Source organism: Hypanus sabinus, chromosome 7 (genome assembly GCF_030144855.1).
Source record: "Hypanus sabinus isolate sHypSab1 chromosome 7, sHypSab1.hap1, whole genome shotgun sequence".
NCBI lineage: Eukaryota > Metazoa > Chordata > Chondrichthyes > Myliobatiformes > Dasyatidae > Hypanus > Hypanus sabinus.
Window position 1 is genome coordinate 81294246 of NC_082712.1, and position 19394 is coordinate 81313639.

The 19394-nt window shown below is 45.9% G+C and overlaps 1 protein-coding gene across 1 annotated transcript in view; it reads left to right on the plus strand.

The window, feature by feature from the left end:
- The window catches only part of LOC132396901 (neuroligin-1-like), a 404856-nt gene that overhangs the window by 271941 nt on the left and 113521 nt on the right, over positions 1 to 19394 (plus strand). The window lies entirely within an intron of this gene.

Here is a 19394-nt window from a genome sequence, read left to right on the forward strand (position 1 = left end):
AGCGAGGATGACTACCAGAGCTTCTAGCGGGATCTGGACCAGCTGGAAAAATGGGCTAAAAAAAATAACAGTTGGAACATAATGCAGGCAATTGCATGGTGTTGCACTTCAGTGGGACCAGCCAGGTCTTACACAGTGAATGGCAGAGTAATGAAGTGTGTAGTAGAACAAAGGGATCTGGGAATACAGGGACATAATTCACTGAAAGTGGCATTGCAAGTAGATAGGGTCATTAAGAAAGCTTTTTGCACATTGGCCTTCATAAATCAATGTATTGAGTACAGGAGATGGGATGTTATGTTGAAGTTGGATAAGACATTGGTGAGGCCTAATTTGGAGTATTGTGTCCAGTTTTGGTCACCGACTTACAGAAAAAATTGTAAATAAAGTTGAAAGAGTACAGAGAAAATTTACAATGTTGTTGCCAGGACTGGAGAAAGTAAGTTATGAGAAAAGATTGAATAGGTTAGGAAGTTATTCCTTGGAACATAAAAGGTTGAGGGGAGATTTGATTGAGGTATACAAAATTATGAGGGGTATAGATGGGGTAAATGCAAGCAGGCTTTTTCCACTGAGGTTGGGTGGGACTGCAGCTAGGGTTCATGGGTTAATTGTGAAAGGTGAAAAGTTTAAGGGGAACATGACGGGAAACTTCTTCACTTAGAGGGCCACGAGCGTCTGGAAGGTGCTGCCAGGGCAAGTGGTGCATGTGAGTTGAACTTCAACGTGGAAGAGGAGTTTGGATAGATAGATGGATGGTGGGAGTATGGTGGGCTATGGTCCTGTGCAGGTCAATGGGTGTAGGCTCATCATGGGCTAGATGGCTGAAGAGCCTGTTTCTGTACTGTACTTTTAAATGACTATGCCTCTACTTCCCTGTATCTCAGTAGTTATGACAATAATAAACCAATTCCAATGCCAATTCCAAACACTTGACAGTTTTAATATATTTCTTATTTTAATTTATAGTATATTTTATGTATTGCAATGTACTGCTGCTGCTGCAAAACAAATTTCTTGACATATGTCGATGATAATAAACCTGATGCTTATTCAGATTTCATATCCTTCGATGCTTTGCCCGTTTACCTGAAAGTCTGTAAAAAAAAACTTGTAGACGCTGGAACTCCGAAACACAATAGAAAATCTGGAAACAGTCTTCAGGTCAGGCAGCATCTGCAGAGAGCAATACGGTCACTGTCTCATCAGAACTGGGGGAGAGAGAGAGAGAGAGAGAAAGGAGGAATGATTCAAGTTGATTTTTAGTGGGAGAGGAGCTCACAGAGACATACAGTGTGGAAACAGGCTCTTCGGTCCAGGATCAGGTTTAACATCACCGGCATGTGTCATGAAATTTGTTGTCTTTGTGGCAGCAGCACAATACAACACATAATAATAGAGGGAAAAAACTGAATTACAGTAAGCATATATATAGTCAATAGTTAAATTAAATAAGTAGTGCAAAATTAGAAATTAATGAAGTAGTGATTCAATGTCCAGTCAGAAATCAGATGGCAGAGGGGAAGAAGCTGTTCCTGAATCACTGAGTGTGTGACTTCAGGCTTCTGTACCTCCTCCCTGATGGTAACAATGAGAAGAGGGCATGACCTGCCTGGGTGATGGGGATCCTTAATGATTAATGACAACTTTTTGGGGCATCACTTCTTCAAGATGTCCTGGATACTACAGAGGCTGGTGCCCATGATGGAGATGACTAAGCTTGCAATTCTCTTCGAGTTATTTCAATCCTGTGCAGTAGCATCCCATTACCAGACGGTGATGCAGCCAGTTAGAATGCGCTCCACGGCACTCCTGTAGCAATCTGCAGTTGTTTTGTGATCATGTGCAGAGCATGTGCTCTACCAGGCTGCTATGCATTCAGATAGGATGCTTTTAATAAAAGGTAAAATGCAAAATAATGCACAAATACTTAGATGATACTGAGAACATGAATCCTTGAAAGTGAGTCCATAGACTGTACATTGCTAGTTCCGAATTTCTGAAGCACTGAGTGAAAATTGGTGAGAGCTGACTGGGACATGCCAAATTTCTTTCCTCTCCTAAGTAGAGCACTGGTGAATTTTCTTGCTGTGATGTCTGTATGTTTGGACCAAGACAGGCTATTACATGGTTACTGGACCTGCCTCAACCATTTCCTCTGGCAGCTCATTCCATAGCAGTAGAACAGAGGGATCTGGGAATACAGATCCGTAATAAATTGAAAGTGGTGGCACAGGTAGACAGGTTCATAAAGAAAGCTTTTGGCACATTGGCCTTCATAAGTCAAAGTATCGAGTACAGAGGGTGGGATGATATGTTGAAGTTGCAGAAGACACTGGTGTGGCCGAATTTGGTGCAGTTTTGGTCACCTCCCTACAGGAAAGTCGGAAATAAGGCTGAATGAGTACAGAGAAAACTTACAAGGATGTTGCTGGGACTGGACGACATGAGTTATAAAGAAGGATTAAATAGGCTAGGACTCTATTCCCTCGAACATAGAAGACTTGTTAGAGGTATACAAAATTATGAGGGTTATAGATAGGATAAATGCAAGCAGGCTTTTTCCACTGAGGTTGGGTGGGACTACAACTAGAGGTCACGGGTTAAGTGTGAAAGGTGAAAAGTTTAAGGGGAACATGAGGGGAACTTCTTCACTCAGAGGGTGGTGAGAGTGCAGAACGAGCTGCCAGCACAAATGGTGCATGCGAGCTCAACTTCAATTTTTAAGAGAGCCCTGGATAGGCACGTGGAAGGGAGGGCTATGGTCCGCGTGCAAGCTGTGGTGGCGCCTGTTTACAGCCGCCGAGGAGACAGGCAGTGTAGCCAGTGTGCGCTCTACCGGAGGTGTTTTGGCGCGGCATCCAAGCTGGAGTCAGTGCTGCCCCCTAGTGCTCACTTTGCAGGTGACGAACTGTATTGTGTTTGACACCGGAATTCTGCAACATTCGTGGACGCAGGGTCTTGGACTATATTTTGTTTTGTGTGAACGCACTTTATTGATAGCTTATATATGCTTGCGGCCTTATATATGCCTTATGCTGTGTGTGACTGGTGGGACTGTGTTGCCTATCTTGGCCCCGGAGAAACGCTGTTTAGTTTGGCTGCGTTCATGCATATTCTTGTGTGGTTGAATGACCTTTTAAACTTGAACTTGACCTTGGATCACATCAGTTTGGGGCCAGGGCTTGATGGAGTGCCGGGGGTGGGGTCAATAATCAGAGGAGTTGTGAGAGGAGAGGTTTATTATTGTCACGTGTACTAGCATACAGTGAAAAGCTTGTCTTGAACACTGTTTTGTTTATAGGAACAGAATTAGGCCATTTGGCCCATTGATGCTGCTCCACCATTTCAATCTAGCTGATCCATTTCTCCTCTCAACCCCACTCTCCCACATTCTCCCCATAACCCTTCATGCCCTGACTAATCAAGAATCTATCAAACATTGCCTTAAATACACACAATGACTTGGCCTCCACGGCCGCCTGTGACATTGAATTCCACAGATTTGCCACTCTCTGGCTGAAGAAATCCCTCCTGAACTTCGTTCTAAATGAATCCCCCTCTATTCTGAAGCTGTGTCCTCTGGTCTTAGACTCTTCCTCCGTAAGAAACATCCTCTCCACATCCACTCTATCAAGCCCTTTCACCAGTCGATAGGTTTCAATAAAGTTACTCCTCATTCTTCTGAATTCTAGTGAATAGAGTCCCAGAGCCATCAAACACTCCTCATATGACAGGCCTTTCAATTCTGGGATCATTTTCATGAACCTCCTTTGAACCCTTCCTGATGTCAGCACAACCTTTCTTAGATAAGGGGTCCCAAACTGCTTAGAATACTCTGAGGCCTCACCAGTGCTTTGTACAGCCTCAACATTACATCGTTGCTTCTGTATTCTGGTCCTCTCAAAATGAATGCTAACACTGCATTTTCCTTTCTCACCATCCAGTCAATCTGCAAGTTAACCAAGACCTATCTTTATTCAGGTGTCATCCCCCTTCCTTTCCAGTCCTGATGAAGGGTCTTGGCCCGAGACGTTGACTGTTTATTCATTTCCATAGATGCTGCCTGACCTGCTGAGTTCCTCCAGTATTTTGTGTGTGTTGCTCTGGATTTCCAGCACTCCTCATGTTTATCTTTGATTATGCTGGCTGCTTTAATGAGGCAGTGAGGAGTACCATTACCATTACCATTACCATTATACTTTATTGTCACCAAACAATTGATACTAGAACATACAATCATCACAGCGATATTTGATTCTGCGCTTCGCGCTCCCTGAAGTACAAATTGAAGTAAATATAATAAAAATTCAAATTATAAAGCATAATTAGAAAATAGAAAAGGGAAAGTACGGTGGTGCAAGTCAGCTCCAGATATGCAGTCGGCCCAGATCCGGGTCAGGATCTGTTCAGCAGTCTTATCACAGTTGGAAAGAAGCTGTTCCCAAATCTGGCCGTATGAATCTTCAAGCTCCTGAACCTTCTCCCGGAGGGAAGAGGGACAAAAAGTGTGTTGGCTGGGTGGGTCGTGTCCTTGATTATCCTGGCAGCACAGATCCGACAGCGTGCGGTGTAAAGTGAGTCCAAGGATGGAAGATTGGTTTGTGTGACATAGTATAGACATAGTCCATAGAGGGGAGGCTGGTTTCTGTGATGTACTGTGTAGAGAGGTGGCAAATTCAGCAATCAGAACCAGGTTTAACATCACCGGCATATGTCGTGAAATTTGTTGTCTTTGTGGCAGTAGTACAATACAATACATAATAATAGAAAAAATTGTGAATTACAGTAATATATGTTAAAAATGTTAAATTAAATAAGTAGTGCAAAATAGAAATACAAAACGTAGTGAGGTAGTGTTCATGGGTTCAATGTTCATTCAGAAATCAGATGGCTGAGGGGAAGAAGCTGTTCCTGAATTGTTGAGTGTGTGCCTTCAGGCTCCTGTACCTCCTCCCTGACGGTAGCAATGAGAAGAGGGCATGTCCTGGGTGATGGGGGCCCTTAACGATGGACGCTGCCTTTTTGAGGCATCGCTCCTCGAAGATGTCCGGGATACGATGGAGAGCCCACGATGGAGCTGACTGAGTTCACAACTCTCTGCAGCTGATTTCAATCCTGTGCAGTAGCCTCCCCCCCACCCCCGCACCACACCAGACAGTGATGCAATCAGTTAAAATGCTCTCCACAGTACATCCATAGAAATTTGTGAGTGTCTTTGGTGACATACCAGATCTTTTCAAATTCCTAATGAAATATCATCACTGTCATGCCTTCTTTGTAAGTGCATCAGTATGTTGGGCCCAGGTTAGATCCTCAGAGATCTTGACACCCAGGAACTTGAAATTGCTCACCTTTTCCACTTCTGATCCTTCTCTGAGGACTGGTTTGTGTTCCCTTGTCGCAGCCATTCTGATGTCCACAATCTGTTCTTCGTTCTTACTGGCATTGAGTGCAAGGTTGTTGCTGTGACACCACTCAGTCAGCCGATCTATAGGATACAGGAAGGAGAGGATTGGAATATTGAAAGAACGGGCTTCCAAAAAAAATGTGTGGGAATGGGACTTGCAGGAATGCTGTGGGGTCTGGAATTTTTCCACTGAGTGAGGAAGGTTGTAAAAGGTGCTTAGGAACTCGAAATGTGTACTTTGCAATCTTCTCAAAGTTAAAGCATGGTGTAATTGAGGTTTTTATTTCAGACTAGGTAGTGGGATTGAAGTGGCTGTGATGAGATTTGAACTCTTGACCCTAACTTATTCACTGAGGTGTCTGAGCCAAAAATAGAAGTGATTTCTAAAGCTGGCCTGTGATAGCTTTGGTTCTGCTGGGTAGCCGTGCAGATTCAGGCCTGTGTACACAGGCTTGCTTCCTGAGCCCAAGCAGCTTCAGATGACTCACGCTAATTGTTGCAATCTGTGATAAAGCTCTCCCAAACTCTCCTCAGTCTCATACCTCAGCCCCCATCGCTTTATTATTGCTTTTAATTTAGAGATTGAGTGCAGAATAGGCACTTCAAGCCACGCCATTCAAAAACCCCTGATTTAACCCTAGCCTAATCATGGGGCAATTTACAATGACCAGTTAGCCTATGAACTGGTATGTCTTTGGACTGTGGGAGGAAACTGGAGCACCTGGAGGAAACACACACATTCCACAGGAAGGACGTATAAACTCCTTACAGAGGACACTGGGATTGAACTCTAAACTCCAGTGTCCCGAGCTGTAATAGCGTCATGATAACCGCTACTCTACTGTGCCTCTTTCTCTTAACTCGGTCTCTTTCAACACCATGTATTTCTCTCTCTCCCTCTGTCAGTTCATTTCAAGTCAAGTCAAGTTTATTGCCATTTAACTACATGCCTGTGCACTGTCAAACGAGACAATGTTTCTCTGAACCAGGATGTAAAGCTCAGTAGTAGCACATAACGCACATTTAAAACAATAACTTAGGAAAATAAGAATTACATCTACAAATGATTTACCCATAGTTAAATAAAGTGCGTCAATTAAGTACTGTCGGGTACATTACAAATTATCCAGTGACACTTCAAATGTGATGCGGCAGGGAGTTCAGAAGCATAATGGCCTGAGGGAAGAAAGTTTTCCATTCTGACCATTCTTCTCTTTATGCATTGTCATCAGCTGCCTGATGGTGGAAAGTCAAAGAGGATGCTGGATGGATGGATGGATGGGTGGGATCCTTGATAATACTAAGGGCTCTGTGTACGCAGTGCTCCTGATAAATGTCCCCGATGATGGTAGGGAGGCCCCTATGATCCTCTTGACCAATCTCGCAGTTCTTTGTAGGGACTTCTGGTCCAATGCTCGGCTGCTCCTGTCCCCAATGGAGATGCAACTTGTCAGGACGCTGTCAGTGGTGCCCCTGGAAAATGTAGTTAAGATCTGTCATCACCTTTCTGTGGACTATTCTCTCTCTTTCCTTGTCCTCCATGTCCTCTCTTGGAATCAGAAACAGGTTTATTATCACTGGCATGTGTTGTGAAATTTGCTGTTCTGTGGCAGCAGTACAGTGCAAGACATATTTTAAAAAATTACTTTTAGATACAATAAAAATTAAACAGTGTAAAAAATGAATAATGAGGTAGTGTTCATGGGTTCAATGGTTCAATGTCCATTCAGAAATCTGATAATAGAGGGGAAGAAGCTGTTCCTGAATCACTGAGTGTGTGCTTTAAGGCTTCTGTACCTCCCTCCTGATGGTAACAGTGAGAAGAGGGCATGCCCTGGGGCGATGGAGGTTCAAGTATTTCTCTTTCCCTTTCATGATTTTTGTCCGTTTCCTTCATTGTCTCTTCCTTTGTTCTTTCCCCTTTGTTTCCCTGTTTTTCATTCTCTCTCTTTCTATTTCTTCTCTTTTCCCTCTCTATTCTTTGCCATTCTCTACATCTTCTCTCTATTCTCTAACCCTCTCAATTAGCTTTTTCTGTTTTCTTCCCCTCTCCTTTCTCCAAACTCCCTTGTTCATTCCTTTTTATTCACTGTTCTTTATTTATATTCTGTCTCTGTCTCTCTCTTCTCTGATTCTCACTGTCTCTCCCTCTCTCTCTCTCTCTCATCTTTCTCACTGTCTCTCCCTCTCTCTCCCCCTCTTGTATCTATCCCTGTCTGTCTCTCTGCCTCTCCTGTCTCTCTTGTTCCTCCCTTTCTCCCTCTCTTTAAGCTTTGACTGAAGCAGACTACACCGATTCCCGTATACTGATACCTGATCTTGACACGATATGCCTGCAACTTAACCTGAATGTTTCCAGCCCCATGTATGTTGACAGTCTCATCAAGCACGAGTGTAGAGGCAGAACCTGACGATTCACACGATAGCAACTTAGCGCTTTCGCAGAAGCTGAAACCAGGGATGGGCTCCTCACTGCCAAACTGAGGCTTGGTGAGGCCAGCTGTTCACTCAAGTGGGGAGTTGATGCAGAAGAACAAACTCCGGACACTCAAAGCCCCTCAGGAGGAGTGACGTGATAGCCTAAACCAGGGGTCAGCAACCTTTACCACTGAAAGAGCCATTTGGACCCGTTTCCCACAGAAAAGAAAACACTGGGAGCCGCAAAACCCGTTTGACATTTAAAATGAAATAACACTGCATACAACGTTTTGTTTTGCCTTTATGCTATGTATAAACAAACTATAATGTGTTGCATTTATGAAATTGATGAACTCCTGCAGAGAAAACGAAATTACATTTCTGCATGCAACAAAAACATTTTGAACTCCGAAAAAAAGACGTTGGGTTGAAGGTTACTTTTAAGTAAAATACTCAACGGCTATTTGAGTCCTTCTTTTATTTATGAAAAACGCCAAACTTAAATTTGCCGCCAGCAGCAAACCAAAAATAACGTCAGCCAGCTGTCAACCTGAAAAATAAAAGGACTATTTCACTGAACAATGAAAACATATGAATATACGTAAAATAATAGGCAATTAAAATATTTATCATACTTGTTCAGGTTGACTCACACCTGACAATGCAGTCGTATTCAGTAGGGATGGATCGATGCTTAGGGGAGTGACCGGGAAGGATAATGTGTTTTTTTCCTCTCTGAACTCACAGAAGCGTTTCCCAAACGATGTTTGCATTGCGATGATTGCAGAATGTAAATACCCCGAATTTATCATGTCGTGACCTTGTTTGAACTCTCTCAAATTGGGGAAGTGAGACAATGTGCCTTTCTGTAAATCTCTGGCAAGCAAAGTCAACTTGCGCTCGAATGCCAAAACATCCTCCAACATGTGCAGGGCTGTACGTCCTTACCCCGTTGAAGAGCTGTGTTCAGCGTGTTCAGGTGCGCTGTCATGTCTACCATGAAGTGTAGCTTTTCCAGCCACTCTGGCTGTTCCATCTCAGGAAAGGTAAGCCCTTTGCTGCCCAGGAAAGTTTTCACTTCTTCCAGACACGCGACAAAGCGTTTCAGCACCTCCCCTCTGGACAACCAGCGATAAAAACACGTTGTAGCGGTGTGCTACACGCAGTCAGTAAACTGCAGTCAAAGATAGCTTTATTCGAACTAAACAGCCTTGCTTTTAAGCCTCCCTCAACCCGCCCCCCATGGGCGCGGATGCTGCAAAAGACACGTACTCACAAACCCCCGTAGGCTATCTCCCTTAGCCTGAACGCTGGCTAATTGTGAGCCGGTTCGGATGTGTCAGGAAATGGGTCGCCACGACGTCTTATTTAGATTGTACAAGATCACCATAATCTTCAAATTTAGATTTACATTTCAAAAACTAACAAACTAACATAAAATACATTTTAATTAAATACTGACCATGTAGCGGTGTGCTACACGCAGCGCTAAAATTACGACACGGAGTCGGTAACTGCAGTCGAAGGAAAAAACTTTATTCGAAATCTTCAGCCTCACTTTTAAGCCTCCCTCAACCTGCCCCCCCCCCCCATGGCGCAGAGGCTCCAAAGCTCTGTGCTTGCAAAACCCCGTAGGCTATCTAATTGTGAGTCGGTTCGGATGTGCCAGGAAAAGGGTCGCCACAACCAATTATTTCCCAAAGCAACAGGGAGCCACAGCACAGACGTAAAAGAGTCACATGTGGCTCCGGAGCCGCTGGTTGCCGACCCCCGGCCTAAACCAACCTCCATTCGTAGAGATGGCGTGGGCTTGTTCTTGTCACATGTTCCCAGATACAGGGAACAGCTTTTGTTTGCGTGCTCATCCAGATAAACGTAATGAGGAAAACAGAATGCAAAGTATAGTTTGTTTACTTGTTTATTTAGAAATACGGTGCACAACAAACCCTGACAACCCTTTGAGCCGTACTGCTAGCAATCCCCCGATTTAACCTCTGCCTGATCACAATGACCTATTAACCTATCAACCAGCACGTCTTTGGACGGTGAGAAACCAGATAACCCAGAGGAAAGCCACACATTCCTCGGAGAGAACACATAAACACCTTTTTGTAGTATTTAGAGTATTATAGTTACAGAGAACGTGCAAAGTTCAGGCAGTCAAAGTTCAAAGTGTATTTATTATCAAACTACATTCCATGTGCAACCTTGAGATTCATTGTCTTGCAGGTGTACTCAAAAGTCCGTAGAATAATAACCATGACATAATCAATGAAAAACCCCCAACTGTGCAAATATGTAAAGAAGGAAATAATAATTAATTAATTAATTAATAAACAAACAAACAAACAGTAAGTATTGAGAACATGAGATGAAGAGTCCTTGAAAGTGAGTCCATTAGTTGTGGCAACATTTCAATGATGGGGCAAGTGAAGTTGAGTAAAGTTATGCCCTCTGGTTCAAAAGCCTGATGGTGGAGGGGTAATAACTGTTCCTGAACCTGGTGGTGTGAGTCCTGAGGCTCCTGCAGCTACTTCCTGATGGCAGCAGTGAGAATAGAACATGTTCTGGGTGGTGGATCCCTGATGATGGATGCTGCTTTCCTGCGGCAGCGTTTCGTGTAGATATACTCAGTGGTGGGGAGGGCTTTGCCTTAGATTGACTGGGCTGCATCCAGTACTTTTTGTAGGACTTTCTGTTCCATACCAATGCAACTGCGACAGAGTTTCATGGTGATGTGCTCAGTGGTTGGGAGAGTTTTACCCGAGATGTACTGGGCCGTATGAAACTATTGGAAGGGAAACACAACTCCATTCTTCTAGGGTGCATCACAACCTGGTATGGAAGTTGTCCTGTCCAAGACAGGAAGAAGCTGCAGAAGATTGTGAACATAGCCCAGCACATCACACAAACCAATCTTCCATTCTTGGACTCACCTTACACCGCACGCTGTCAGAGCAGTGCTGCCAGGATAATCAAGGACAAGACCCACCAACCAACACACTTTTTGTCCCTCTTCCCTCCGGGAGAAGGTTCAGGAGCTTGAAGACTCATATGGCTAGATTTGGGAACAGCTTCTTTCCAACTGTGATAGGACTGCTGAACAGATCCTGACCCGGATCTGGGTCGTACCTTCCAAATATCTGGACCTGTCTCTCGGTTTTTTTGCACTACCTTACTTTCCCTTTTCTATTTTCTAATTAAGTTTTATAATTTAATTTTTTATTATATTTACTTTGATTTGTACTCCAGGGAGCGTGAGGCGCAGAATCAAATATCACTGTGATGATTGTACGCTCTAGTATCAATTGTTTGGCGACAATAAAATAAAGTAATATATGCTCAGCTGTGCTGACTGAGCAGGGCCATGGGAAGTGGGAGAGAGAGCGCTGTCAAGAGCTCAAACAAGCATGTCTGATGTAGGGAGGAAAGTTTTGTATACGACATGCTTACCTTCATCAGTCTGGGCATCGGGTATGAGAGTCATGAATCACGTTGCAGCTTATAAAACTTCGATTAGGCTACACTTGGAGAACTGTGAGCATTTCTGGTTGCCCCATCACAGAAAGGACGTGGAGGCCTCAGAGGGGGTGCCAAAGTGGTGGATTACTAGCTATAAGGAGAAGTTAAAGCAAGGGCTTCTAACCTGGGGCCCACAGACCCCTCAGTTAGTGGGACGACACCAAGAGGAGTTTAAGAGGGTGTTACGAAAATGCAGGGAAATGAGGGACATGGATCATGGGCAAGCAGAAGAGATTAAGTTTAATTTGGTGAGGCGGTCAGCATTGACATTCTGGCCGAAGAGCCTGTTCGTGTGCTCTACTGTTCTATAATACAGAAATCAAATTCGGCTGTTTGGCTCATCAAGTCTGCTCTGCACGGCTGATCCATTTCCCTTTCAGCCCAGTCTCCTGCCTTCCCCCGTATCCCTGTCTGCCCCGACAAATCAAGAATCTCCGCCTTAAATATACCCAGTGACTCAGCCTTATAACGAATTACTGCCTGTGGCAATGAATTCCATGGATTCACCACCCTCTGGCTAAAGAAATTCCTCCTCACTTCCACTCTAAAGGGACAGCCCTCTATTCTGAGGCTGTGTCCTCTGGTTTAGACTCCCCCACCATAGGAGACATTCTCTCCACATCCACTCTATCGAGGTCTTCCAACGTTCGATAGATTTCAATGAGATCACCCCTCATTCTTCTGAATTCAAGTGAATACAGGCTCAGAGCCATCAAACACTCTTCATATGACAAGCCATTCATTCCTGGAATCATTTTTGTGAACCTCCTTTGAACCCTCTGCAATGTCCGCACATCCCTACTTAGATAAGGGACCAGAAACTACTCACAATACTCCAAGTGAGACCTAAACAGCGCTTTATAAAGACTTAAAATTACATCCTTGATTTTGTATTCAAGTCCTCTTGAAATGAATGCTAACATTGTATTTGCCTTCCTCACCATTGACTCAACCTTTAGGGAATCCTGCGCGAGGACTCCCAAGTTCCTTTGCACCTCAGATGTTTGAATTTTCTCTCCATTTATAAAATAATTTATACTTTCATTTCATTTACCAAAGTGCATGGCTTTGCGATGCCGTATTCCATGGGCCACTTCTTTGTCCTTTCTCCGAATCTGTCTTGAGTCTTCTGTACCCTCTCTACTTCCTCAAAACTACCTGCTCCTCATCCAAGTCATTGACACATAAAGTAAACAGAAATGGTTCCCAACACCACTTGGAGGTGCCCAACCCAGCACGGCTGACGGGGAAGGAGTCCACGGAGACGTACCACTGAGGAGCAGGAAGAGATCTCCACAAGACTCAAGTGTGCTCCTCCATTCGATGAGATCACAGCCATCCTGTCTGTGCACATGGGGGCTCCTGCGTCAGTTACAGGGGGCCAAAGTTATAAGAGGCAGAGATGGGGGGCACAGCTTTACGATGAGAGGGGAAGGGTTTAAAGGAGATGTGTGGGGCAAAGTTTTTCATGTGGAGAGTCTGAATATGGGTTCCAGGAGTGGAGGTAGAGACAGATATGATAGTGATGTTTAACATCACTGGTGGTACTTATATTGGATTTCTTTATTTTCTTGTAAATGCTTGCACGAAAATGAATCTCAAAGTCGTATACAGAGACAAATACATTCTTTGATGTAAAATTTAGACTATAAGACATAGGAGCAAAATTAGGCCATTCGGTCCATCAAGCCTGCTCTGCTGTTTCATCATGGCTGATCCATTTCCCTCTCAGCCCCATTTCCTGCCTCTCCCTGTAACTCTTCACGTCCTGACTAATTGAGAACCTATCAAGCTCTGCCTTAAATATGCCCAATGACTGGCCACCACAGCCGCCAGTGGCAACAAATTCCACTGATACATCACCTTCTGGTTGAACAAATTCCTCCTCATCTCCGTTCTAAGTAGACCTCCCTCTGTTCTGAGGCTGCGCTCTCTGGTCCTACCATAGGAAACATCCTCTTCACATCCACTTCAATATTCAAGAGGTTTCAATGAGATTCCCCCCTCATTCTTCTAAATTCCAGTGAGTACGTGCCCAGAGCCTACAATCGCTTCTCATATAACCCTTTCAATCCTGGAATTAGTGTCATGAGCCTCCAATATCAGCACATCCTTTCTAAGATAAGGGGCCCGAAACTGCTCACAATACTCCAAGTGAGACCTCACCAGAGCTTCGTAAAGTCTCAATATTACATCCTTGTTTTTTATATTCTTGAGCTCTCAAAATGAATACTAACACCTGCATTCACAGTTTAAGAAACTGTCAGACAGATACATGAATGTACAAGGAACGGAGAGATGTGGACCTCATGTAAACTGCGGGGACTCAGGCTACATTCACACTAGACCGGATAATTTTGAAAACGCCGGTTTCACGTAAAAACTATAGGCGTCCGCACTATGCGTTTTTGAAAATATCTCTGTCCACACTGAAACTGAGATCTCGGCGAATCTCTCCTCCTGCGCATATGCAGGACACATCTACCAAAAACAAGCGACATGTTTGGTGTCGAATCTTGCCATAAAAGTGTGCGTTTGTGTAGTTAGAGACTAGAAAAACTTAAAACGACAGACAGCTGTTGGCTCTCGCGCAGGAGAACATAAAAGTAAAAAAAACAAATATTGGAGTGTATGGAGGCAACCGACAGGGAGTTCACAGACAGTATGACCCGGCTGACGACAAACATTGAAAAACTGACTAACTCTGTTGCATTAATAAAGCACCTTGTTAAATGTATAAAACATGTCTGCATCAGTGTTATCTTGTATTTCCATACAATGTTACATTAGGCTGTTATACATCTATTGTCAGAGAAGTACTTGCATAAATAGGTAAACCACCTTCATACGAGCAAGGACAGAAAACAGGGCAAAGTGAGTATACTTATTTATTCAGTAAGTTATGGGTCAAAGTATTTGGTGAGTACATTTCTAACTCTTTTGACTTCAATTTCATTGCTGTCTGTTCTGAAATTGTTAGGTTGCGTTCAAGAAAACAATGAAATAGCGCTCTGCCGCCTGATAACGTTTTCAGAAGTCTCTGGTTACCCCATCCACACTGATCTGCCCGAACAGCGTTTTCAAAAATACCCACACTGGAAAGCGTTTCTGAAAAGCTCCGGTTTAGGGGACGAAAACGCCGTTTTAGTGTGGACGGAGCGTAAAAACAAAGAGAAAAAGCTTCAGTTATGGATTTATCTGGCATAGTGTGGATGTAGCTTAACTTAATTAGGTGTTTATTACTCATTTAATTAAAACTGTAGACCAAAGGGCCTCATCTTGAGCCGAAATGTTCTATGTTCTATGTGCATGGTAGGTAGTGCCTGTAATCGTCTGCTGGGGTGGTAGTGGAGACAGAAACAATGGAGGCATTCAAGAGGCTTTTAGGGTGAATATGCAGGAAATGCAGGGATATTGATCATTTACAGGCAGATGGGATTAGCTAGACTGACATCATGTTGAAGGGCCGAAGGGCCTGTTCCTGTGTTGTACTGCAGAACAGAGAAACACAGTAATGCAAATCGAACTGTGGATCAGACCTACAGTAGGCCCAGAATGAAGCCTGGGTTCCTTTTCATGGTTTCTTTGCTCTTTCATCGAAAACAAAAATTTTATCAAGCTGCTGTCGGCTGCCAATGGGGGGATTTAGTGAAAGAGACTTGGAGGGCCGATAATCCATTTTAGTTTGGTCGGCATGGAAACGGGCTCGCTGACAAACCACATGGGTCGGCCCTTGTTCTCACCAAGAGAGATTTCTTATTTCCCTCAGCATATGGGCAGAGGGAGCTTGGTCTGCGAAAAGCAAGCGTCTGCTCTTGGGTCTCGATTTGCACGTGACTTAACTGGGCTACTTGGAACAAGGGAAGATTTTATATTTTACACCTGTTCAGAGATTGTTCGGCCTGTTCAGGCCATCCTAGCTCTCACAACAACAGAGCCACACCTCTGTTTCTGTGCAGTAACTCAAATAAATGTGAGGTGTTGCACCTTGGAAGGGCAAATGCAAAGAGATAGTACACTGTTCAGTGCAAGATGTTGTGAGCAAAGGGATCTTAAATCCAAGTTCATAGCTGCGCCCATTGCCATTCTAGATTAATAAACCAGCTCTCCGCCCCATGTCGACAAATACAGTACTGTGCAAAAATCTTAGGCACCCTACCTATGTATATCTGCTTATGACTTCTGCACAGTTGTGTGTGTGTGTGTGTGTGTCTGTGTTTACAGACACACAGACACTCACACATAAATACACACACACACACACACACACACACACACACACATATATATATATAGATATACACACACACATTCAGAGAGAGAGAGAGAGAGAGAGAGAGAGAGAGACACACACACACCGTATGTTGGGGTCACAGCAATGCGGTGCAGACTCGAGCGGCCGAATGGTCTACTTCTGCACCTATTGTCTATTGTCTATTGAAGCAGTAGTGTGGTGCAATAATATCTGGGGGGTCAGAGTTCAGAGTTCAACTCCAGCAACAACCATTCTTTCACATGACCGCATGGGTTTCCTCCAGGGGCTCCTGTTTCCTCGCACGGTCCAAGCACATACCAGTGAAGTGGTCATTGTGGACTGACCGATGATTAGGCTGGGGTTAAGTAGGTGGGTGGCAGGGGCTGCAGCTCAAAAGGCCAGAAGGGTCTGTTCCACACTGTGTCTCTACATTAATTAATTAGGCAGTCATAGAAAAGCACTGCACTGAAAGAGGCCATTCAGCCCACTCAGTCTATGCCAGACTATTCAAGTTCCCCACTGCTATCGACCTGCACTGGCCCATGGCCCTCCATTCCCTTATCATTATGTACCCATCCAAGCTTCTCTTAACCATTGAAATCGAGCTCACATTCACCACTTGCACCGGCAGCTCGTTCTTGAAATGCTTTAAATTTAAATTAAATTTCTCATTGTAATACAGAGGAATTTTTTAATTGCATTGTGCTGTACTGCTGCGACAAAACAGGACATTTTGAGACATATGCCAGTGTTAACGGAGCTGACTCTGACTCAGCCCCTCAAAGGGTAGCAAGCTGCACAGTTCTGCTACACTCACACAGGCCGGCAGTCAAATGAAAAGTTGCCAGTCACATGAAGTCATCGCTGAGAGAGCGCTTCGCCTGCACTCCATCTGAAATTTCACTGCGAGGAGGTGTGAAACGTGACATTCGATGAATAGGCAGTGTCGTTAGCCGAGAGAGACATCCATTTGATGTATCAGCTCTTCTTCCCGATATAGCAACTGGTGAGACATGACATTCAGTTAACCAGACACGGACTTGTAGTGTCTCCGAGTCATTCTGCAGAGACATGACATCAACAGCGAGGGAAAGGGACACTGGGGTCCAATTGAGAGAGCAGCAAACAGTAAAGGGTGGGGTGTGTCAGTGTTAGAGTGAGGGGTGTGGGGTGTGACGGTGTCACAGTGAGGAGTGTGGGGTGTGTCAGTGTCAGTGTTAGAGTGAGGGGTGTGGGGTGTGACGGTGTCACAGTGAAGGGTGTGGGGTGTGTCAGTGTTACAGTGAGGGGTGTGGGGTGTGTCAGTGTCATGGTGAGGGGTGTGGGGTGTGACAGTGTTACAGTGAGGGGTGTGGGGTGTGACGGTGTTACAGTGAGGGGTGTGGGGTGTGTCAGTGTTAGAGTGAGGGGTGTGGGGTGTGACAGTGTTACAGTGAGGGGTGTGGGGTGTGTCAGTGTTACAGTGAGGAGTGTGGGGTGTGCCAGTATTACAGTGAGGGGTGTGGGGTGTGTCAGTGTCACAGTGAGGGGTGTGGGGTGTGCCAGTATTACAGTGAGGGGTGTGGGGTGTGTCAGTGTCACAGTGAGGGGTGTGGGGTGTGACAGTGTTACAGTGAGGGGTGTGGGGTGTGTCAGTGTCACAGTGAGGGGTGTGGGGTGTGACAGTGTTACAGTGAGGGGTGTGGAGTGTGTCAGTGTTAGAGTGAGGGGTGTGGGGTGTGACAGTGTTACAGTGAGGGGTGTGGGGTGTGTCAGTGTTAGAGTGAGGGGTGTGGGGTGTGACAGTGTTACAGTGAGGGGTGTGGGGTGTGTCAGTGTCACAGTGTGGGGTGTGGGGTGTGCCAGTATTACAGTGAGGGGTGTGGGGTGTGTCAGTGTCACAGTGAGGGGTGTGGGGTGTGACAGTGTTACAGTGAGGGGTGTGGGGTGTGTCAGTGTCACAGTGAGGGGTGTGGGGTGTGACAGTGTTACAGTGAGGGGTGTGGGGTGTGTCAGTGTTAGAGTGAGGGGTGTGGGGTGTGACAGTGTTACAGTGAGGGGTGTGGGGTGTGTCAGTGTTAGAGTGAGGGGTGTGGGGTGTGACGGTGTTACAGTGAGGAGTGTGGGGTGTGTCAGTATTACAGTGAGGGGTGTGGGGTGTGACGGTGTTACAGTGAGGGGTGTGGGGTGTGATGGTATTACACTGAGGGGTGTGGGGTGTGTCAGTGTCACAGTGAGGAGTGTGGGGTGTGTCAGTGTCACGGTGAGGGGTGTGGGGTGTGTCAGTGTTACAGTGAGGGGTTTGGGGTGTGACAGTGTTACAGTGAGGGGTGTGGGGTGTGACAGTGTCACGGTGAGGGGTGTGGGGTGTGTCAGTGTTACAGTGAGGGGTTTGGGGTGTGACAGTGTTACAGTGAGGGGTGTGGGGTGTGACAGTGTCACGGTGAGGGGTGTGGGGTGTGATAGTGTTATAGTGAGGGGTGTGGGGTGTGACAGTGTCACGGTGAGGGGTGTGGGGTGTGATAGTGTTAGAGTGAGGGGTTTGGGGTGTGACAGTGTTACAGTGAGGGGTGTGGGGTGTGACAGTGTCACGGTGAGGGGTGTGGGGTGTGACAGTGTTACAGTGAGGGGTGTGGGGTGTGACGGTATTACAGTGAGGGGTGTGTGGTGTGATAGTGTTAGAGTGAGGGGTTTGGGGTATGACAGTGTTACAGTGAGGGGTGTGGGGTGTGACAGTGTCACGGTGAGGGGTGTGGGGTGTGACAGTGTTACAGTGAGGGGTGTGGGGTGTGACGGTATTACAGTGAGGGGTGTGTGGTGTGACAGTGTTACAGTGAGGGGTGTGGGGTGTGTCAATGTCACGGTGAGGGGTGTGGGGTGTGATGGTGTTACAATGAGGGGTGTGGGGTGTGTCAGTATTACAGTGAGGGGTGTGGGGTGTGACGGTGTTACAGTGAGGGGTGTGGGGTGTGATGGTATTACACTGAGGGGTGTGGGGTGTGTCAGTGTTACAGTGAGGGGTGTGGGGTGTGACAGTGTTACAGTGAGGGGTGTGGGGTGTGTCAGTGTTACAGTGAGGGGTGTGGGGTGTGACAGTGTTACAGTGAGGGGTGTGGGGTGTGACAGTGTCACAGTGAGGAGTGTGGGGTGTGTCAGTGTCACGGTGAGGGGTGTGGGGTGTGTCAGTGTTACAGTGAGGGGTTTGGGGTGTGACAGTGTTACAGTGAGGGGTGTGGGGTGTGACAGTGTCACGGTGAGGGGTGTGGGGTGTGTCAGTGTTACAGTGAGGGGTTTGGGGTGTGACAGTGTTACAGTGAGGGGTGTGGGGTGTGACAGTGTCACGGTGAGGGGTGTGGGGTGTGATAGTGTTATAGTGAGGGGTGTGGGGTGTGACAGTGTCACGGTGAGGGGTGTGGGGTGTGATAGTGTTAGAGTGAGGGGTTTGGGGTGTGACAGTGTTACAGTGAGGGGTGTGGGGTGTGACAGTGTCACGGTGAGGGGTGTGGGGTGTGACAGTGTTACAGTGAGGGGTGTGGGGTGTGACGGTATTACAGTGAGGGGTGTGTGGTGTGATAGTGTTAGAGTGAGGGGTTTGGGGTATGACAGTGTTACAGTGAGGGGTGTGGGGTGTGACAGTGTCACGGTGAGGGGTGTGGGGTGTGACAGTGTTACAGTGAGGGGTGTGGGGTGTGACGGTATTACAGTGAGGGGTGTGTGGTGTGACAGTGTTACAGTGAGGGGTGTGGGGTGTGTCAATGTCACGGTGAGGGGTGTGGGGTGTGATGGTGTTACAATGAGGGGTGTGGGGTG